Source organism: Carlito syrichta, unplaced genomic scaffold (assembly GCF_000164805.1).
Source record: "Carlito syrichta isolate Samal-C Ts95f unplaced genomic scaffold, Tarsius_syrichta-2.0.1 Scaffold307345, whole genome shotgun sequence".
Lineage (NCBI taxonomy): Eukaryota > Metazoa > Chordata > Mammalia > Primates > Tarsiidae > Carlito > Carlito syrichta.
Window position 1 is genome coordinate 140436 of NW_007251441.1, and position 6000 is coordinate 146435.

The window sequence follows — 6000 nt, forward strand, 5'->3', positions numbered from 1 at the left end:
TAAATAAGAAGCTTAAACTGCTAAAATGACAGCACCCTTGATCAGTTCCAGAAATAAAAGATGACACCAACATCACTACAGACTCACAATTACTCTGAAGGGCTTGAGCTCCTTTCCTGTGGTAGAGTCTCCTAATTGCACCCCCACTTTTTTTTTTTTTTCTGAGTCAGAGTCTCACTCTGTCGCCCAGGCTGGAGTGTAGTGGCATGCTCACGGCCACCACAGCCTCCACCTGCTGGGCTCAGGTGATCCTTCCACTTCAGCCTTCCAAGTAGCTGGAACTATAGGCATGTGCCACTACGCCCAGCTAATTTTTCTTGATTTATTGTAGAGATGAGTTCTCACCAAGTTGCCCATGCTGGTCTTGAACTCCTGGACTCAGGCAATCATCTCACCTCAGCCTCCCAAAGTGCTGAGATTATAGGCATGAGCCACTGTGCCCAGCACCCCCGCGTATTTTACCCCATAGACTCACTCTCCTTTTTTCATGCTAAGTTCCAGGTAATATAATTGTATGTCAGGGTTCTTCCGAGAAAAAGAACCAATAGGAAGAGACCCAGGAGAGCCAGTGGTGTAGTTTCAATGTGAAGGTCAGCAGGCTGAAGCCCCAGGAAGAGATCAATATTTTAGTTTGAGACTGAAGGCAAAAAAAGAACTCATGCCCCAGCTCAAGGCAGTCAGGCAGGAGTAGTTACCTATTTGAGGGAGGGTCATCATTTTGTTCTATTCAGGTCTTCAGTTGACTGGTTGAGGTTCACCCATATTAAGATGGGCAAATCACATTGCTCAGTCTACCCCTTCAAGTGTTAATCTCATCCAAAAATACTCTCACAGACACACGCAGAATACTGTTTGGCCAAATACCTGGGTGCCCCCATGGCCCAGTCAAGTTGATACATAAAATTAGCCATCTCAAGAATGTAACTGGAAGCATCTTGTGCCAGCTACCAGGACAGTCAGGCCTCTCCCTTGGTCCCTCCTCTTAATTCCTTCATCCTCTGAAATATAGATGCCACCGTCTTAGACCATGAGAATGAGGGGCATATCTCAATAATGACAGGGAAATTTGAGACCCTGAGACTTTCTATATCAGCCCAAGACTACACATCCTCAGTCTTTTACATGAGAGAAAAAGAAATTTCTGCCTGTTTAAGCCACAGTTATCTGCCAGGTTTCTGCCCTTGACAGGTAATTCTAATCCTAACTGATGTAATTTTATTTTACTCTGACTGCACATGACAGGACAGAATTTTAGGCAGAACAATGCATTAGATAAAATACCTATGGCTAGAATGAGAAATTGTAAGACCTGTGTAGCCCACCAACTCTACAGTGAGGACTATTTGAACAGCACAGTAATGTTTGCATAGCCTCTCATGACATTACTTCACTTCTTTCCAAAAATAACCTTGAGAAGCAGAGAAGACTGATGTTTTTAATTCCCATTTTTCTCTCTGAATAATCTAGGATTGTCCCTACTTAGATGATAACTCGGCTTTAATTGATTTTTCATATTAAGGTAAACAAAACCACTCGGTATCAAGTGGACAATCTAATCGCTTATTAAATAGATGCTATCACTTTGTAAACATTTGCAGAGAGCTTTAAAACATCTTTATAAATGTAAATTGAGCCTTAAAGCAAGATTATGAGATAATGATAAAATTCTGCTTTAAAAAGATGGACACTGAAACAACTTTGTTACATTTAAACTTCATTTCTATAGAAACCTATGATCACAGAAGAGCAAAGGACTATTGGACCTGTTCTTTGTTTGTTGTGATTACTTTGAAATAAAGCAAGAAAACACTATTATTGGTATTACAATACATGTTAGCATTAAATGCCAGGAAAAATCCTAAAGTTGTGAGAATGCTTTTTCTTTTTTTACCCCAGTAATGCTCTAACTTATTTGACCATGAAACCGTGTTTTATTAAAAATGCTTTTTAACATTTCAAACACTGGTGCTGAAAGCATATGGTTTTGAAAGCACTATATCATATTGTTTTCTTTATCTTTCTCTCTCTCTCTCTCTCTCTTTCTCTCTCTCTCTCTCTCCCCCCTCTCTTTTTCTCTCTTTTCCTTTTTGTAGAGATGGGGTCTTGTTATGTAGCACAGGCTGATCTCAAACTCCTGGGCTCAAGCAATCCTACTATGTCCTCAAAGTGTTGGGATTACAGGTATGAGCCACCATCATTTTCTATTTCTAAGGCACGTTCTTCTCACTAAACATACTCTGTGGGAACATCAAGTTGGGAGGGGTGCAGGGTTACACAGATATACTTGCAACACATGCTCATATCACCTCCCTAATTAGGGTTGCCTGAATTTATAAAAACACAGGATAATGAATTAAAATGGAATTTCAGATGAATGACAACTTTTTAAGTATAAGAATATTTATACTATATTTATATTTATACTAAAAAAGTATTCATTGTTTATCTGATTTTCTGAAATTCAATTTTAACTGGGTGTCTGTCATATTTCCTCTGGCAACCTTACTTAGTCCATTTTGCCTTGTTATAACAGAATGCCTAAGACTGAGTAATTTATAAAGAAATGAAGTTTATTTGGCTTGCAGTTCTGCAGGCTGAGAAGTTCAAGGGTTTGACCCTGACTTCTGGTGAGAGCTTTTGTGCTGCATTAAAACATGCCAGAGATGGTCACAGGAAAAGCAGACAAATGAGAAGATAGAGGAGCAAACAGGAGAAGGAAGCTCACTTTATAATAACCCGCTGTTGAGGAAACGAATCCATTTCCATGAGAATAATCAAGTCTCACAAAAGTGAGAACTTACTACCTCAAGAACCATACCAAGGCATTCATGAGGGATCCACCCACATGATCCAAACTCCTCCTACTGGGCCCCACCACTGAACACCACACATTGGGGGACAAATCATAGCCAAATCATAGCATCTACCCTTGATCCATTCCTAGGCAAGAGCAGCTGCTGGTCCTCCTGTTTCAGATTTCCAGGCATTTAATGGAATTTTACTATGAGGTAGCATCACAGGATTAAAAATACAAGCCTGGCCATCCTGTCTTTTTTATTAGCTTCTGAAGCATGTCCATTGCTTTAGCTTGTCAATGGTCTATGCAGGACACTTTATACATACTCCTGCAGATTCCTGTTTTCCTACTCATCACCCTGAGAGACTGTCTGTATGGACTACAGCAACCAGGCTTCCTTGTCTTCTGGCTTCTAATTGGTCTTGGCCAATGGGAACCACCAGTAGAAAATGGAAGAACAAAAGGAGAGAGAGACTTTCTGCCAAGCCCTAGGTAGACTGTGGCCCAGTTCCTCTATCAAAGGATAAGAACTTGAAGAAGGTGAGTTGTTTCCCTCAAAAGTCTAGGGAAGACTTTCCTGAGGTGGCCAGGCCAAGAGCTTCACCAACCCTTCTGATTTCTTTTAACTCTGCTCCAACTTTATAAATAATCCCTCCATTAAGCACTCTTTTATCACTCCTTTCTGAGTGTTCTCCTCTTCCTTACCAGAACCCTGACTAATACAAGGTAAGACTGAGATGCAGGCTAAATGGAGATTCCTTACTTGAACCTGGATCCCAAATCCCAAACTTGCACCTAGTTTTTCCAGAAAGTCCTGCTTCGGGGGTTTTAGCACCTGGCTAACAATAAAAAGGTCCTTGGTTTCCCATGTCTGGACCAGCTAATTAAAGATCAATAAATATAATTCAATATAAGCTTATTGTTATTCCAACCACTGCTCTTATTTAGAGATGGAGGTCAGTGTATTCAAGAGCTGTCCATGCTTATCTCTCTCTACTTTATAGGAAAGATCATACCACCTAATAGCAACTTGCATGCAGGCCACAGTGACTCTGTGGTGAATCTTGCATCTTGTTATTTGTCTGGGATCTGAGATCTGACCAGGGTGCTCATGTTGTTAATTTCCAGAAACCATAAATCCCTAAGATTTTTTGGGCAAACTAGATGTAATCAGAATACTTAGGGTGAAACACAATAACAATTTAAATGATAAACAAAACAAAACAGAAAGAAACCACCTCAACTTGCCCATGACCGATTTCTTGTTTTGGTTTTTTTTTCCCCCCAGCTATTTTTAAATAATCAAATCACCATAGTATCTATGGCATTTTGGAGATTGCAGAGTTTGTGAGTCATATCCTTATTTACAGGAATGATGGGAGAAAGTCAGCTTGTTCAGCATTTACTGTATTTATGAGAAGTGAGCTGGCAATTAAGCTGGGGAAAAGCTGTTTCATACATAATTTTACCTTGTCCTGCAATCTCTTTCTCTTTCCCTTTCCAGGACTCAGATCTGAGAGAACAGCCACTGCCCAGACATGTTTAATGATGGGTAAAACAGACAGTAGCTGTTTGCAAATGCAAATTCCTGCTCTTTTGGCTGTAGAAAAACTCGGTTCCTCCTTTATATATCCCGAGTCAGTCTTTTTGCTCAGAATGCTGGTTCTAAATTCCTTAGTTCAGACACAGCCAACAAAAAGTTTATGAAAGACTGGCCAGGTACAGTGGCTCACGCCTGTAATCCCAACACTTTGGGTGGGAGCATCGTTTGAGGACAGGAGTTTGAGACCACCCTGGGCAACATATCAAGAACCCCATCTCTAATTTAAAAAATGAAAATAAAAGTTTGTCAAAGTTGAATTTCTTAGGGAAAAACCTTGTTTTCCAACTTGTGTGACTCAGGCCATCAGCTCATCGTCATTATTACAGCCTCAACAATCTACATTCATTCATAAGAGCCATTCCATTTGTCTGCCTTTAGCACTGTCTGAGCCGTGCACACACCCAAGAACCAAACAAGGACATTTTCAAAGTTTCTGAGAGAAAAATGAAATGGATATGATTTAACAATGTAACTGAAAACTCTCTAAAGTATGCATTTTTCTTCCAGGGAGTATTTGTTTGTAACTATGAAAATTGAATATATTCCCAGTGAATTAAAACAGGATGTTAGAACTCTAAGGGTGTTCGGGAATCTGAAGGTTAATGCCATCAGTTTTGTGAGTTATCTAACCTCCGCCTTTATACATTTCCCTTTCTGTGTCCATGTTTGATGTGATCTGCATTACCAGTTCTGATTATTCATATTCTTTAAAAATAACAGAGAGAGGTGAAAAATATTGTCTTAAGAGTTTTGATTGTTAAGGGTACCTGATCTCAAACCAGGCAAAGTGGTGACCAAAGCGAGGCTCAAACTTTACCTGTACGACGTCCTCTTATATACCTAATCTTGAATTGTACCCCACAACTTTGAAATTAAAAAAATAAAAATTTTGATTGTCTAAGAACACTCTTATCATACTGAGTTTGGCTACTCTGAAACATGAGGTAAGCAAAAAAACAAGCAGAAGGTAGAAATGTTCATAAAAAGCAGAAATATATTTATTAAAACAGGGTCTTACTCTCACCCAGGCTGGAGTGCTGTGGCATGATCATGGCTTACTGCAGCCTCAGACTCGAGCTCAAACAATCATCCCGCCTCAGCCTCCCAAGTAGCTGGGACTACAGATGTGCACCACCATGCCTGGCTAATTTTTCATTTTTTGTAGAGACAAGGTATTGCTATGTTGCCCAGACTGGTCTTGGAATTCCTGGCCTAAAGCGATCCTCCCGCCCTGGTCTCCCAAAGTAGAATAAGCAGGTGTGAGCCACCGTGCCTGGCCTATTCTGCTATTATTGATGGTACTGAAGGTTTACTAATTCTCTAAGGAGAAAAGTATTCATTAAAATAGCATTGCAAATAAAAATGTTTATAATAATCCTATCTAAATAACCCTGTAATCTATCTAGCTATCTAAAAATGTATAGTATATAACTCTACATAGCACTCTAAGCAACTTAAATGAGTCAACTTAGAAAACTCTTAAAACATGTTATCCTAGCAGAAAACATATTACCCCTGTAACATGCCTAAAATTCTCTAATGGCTTCTCTTTACTTTAGGATTAAGACCAACTTTTTTTTTTTTTTTTTTGAGTTGGAGT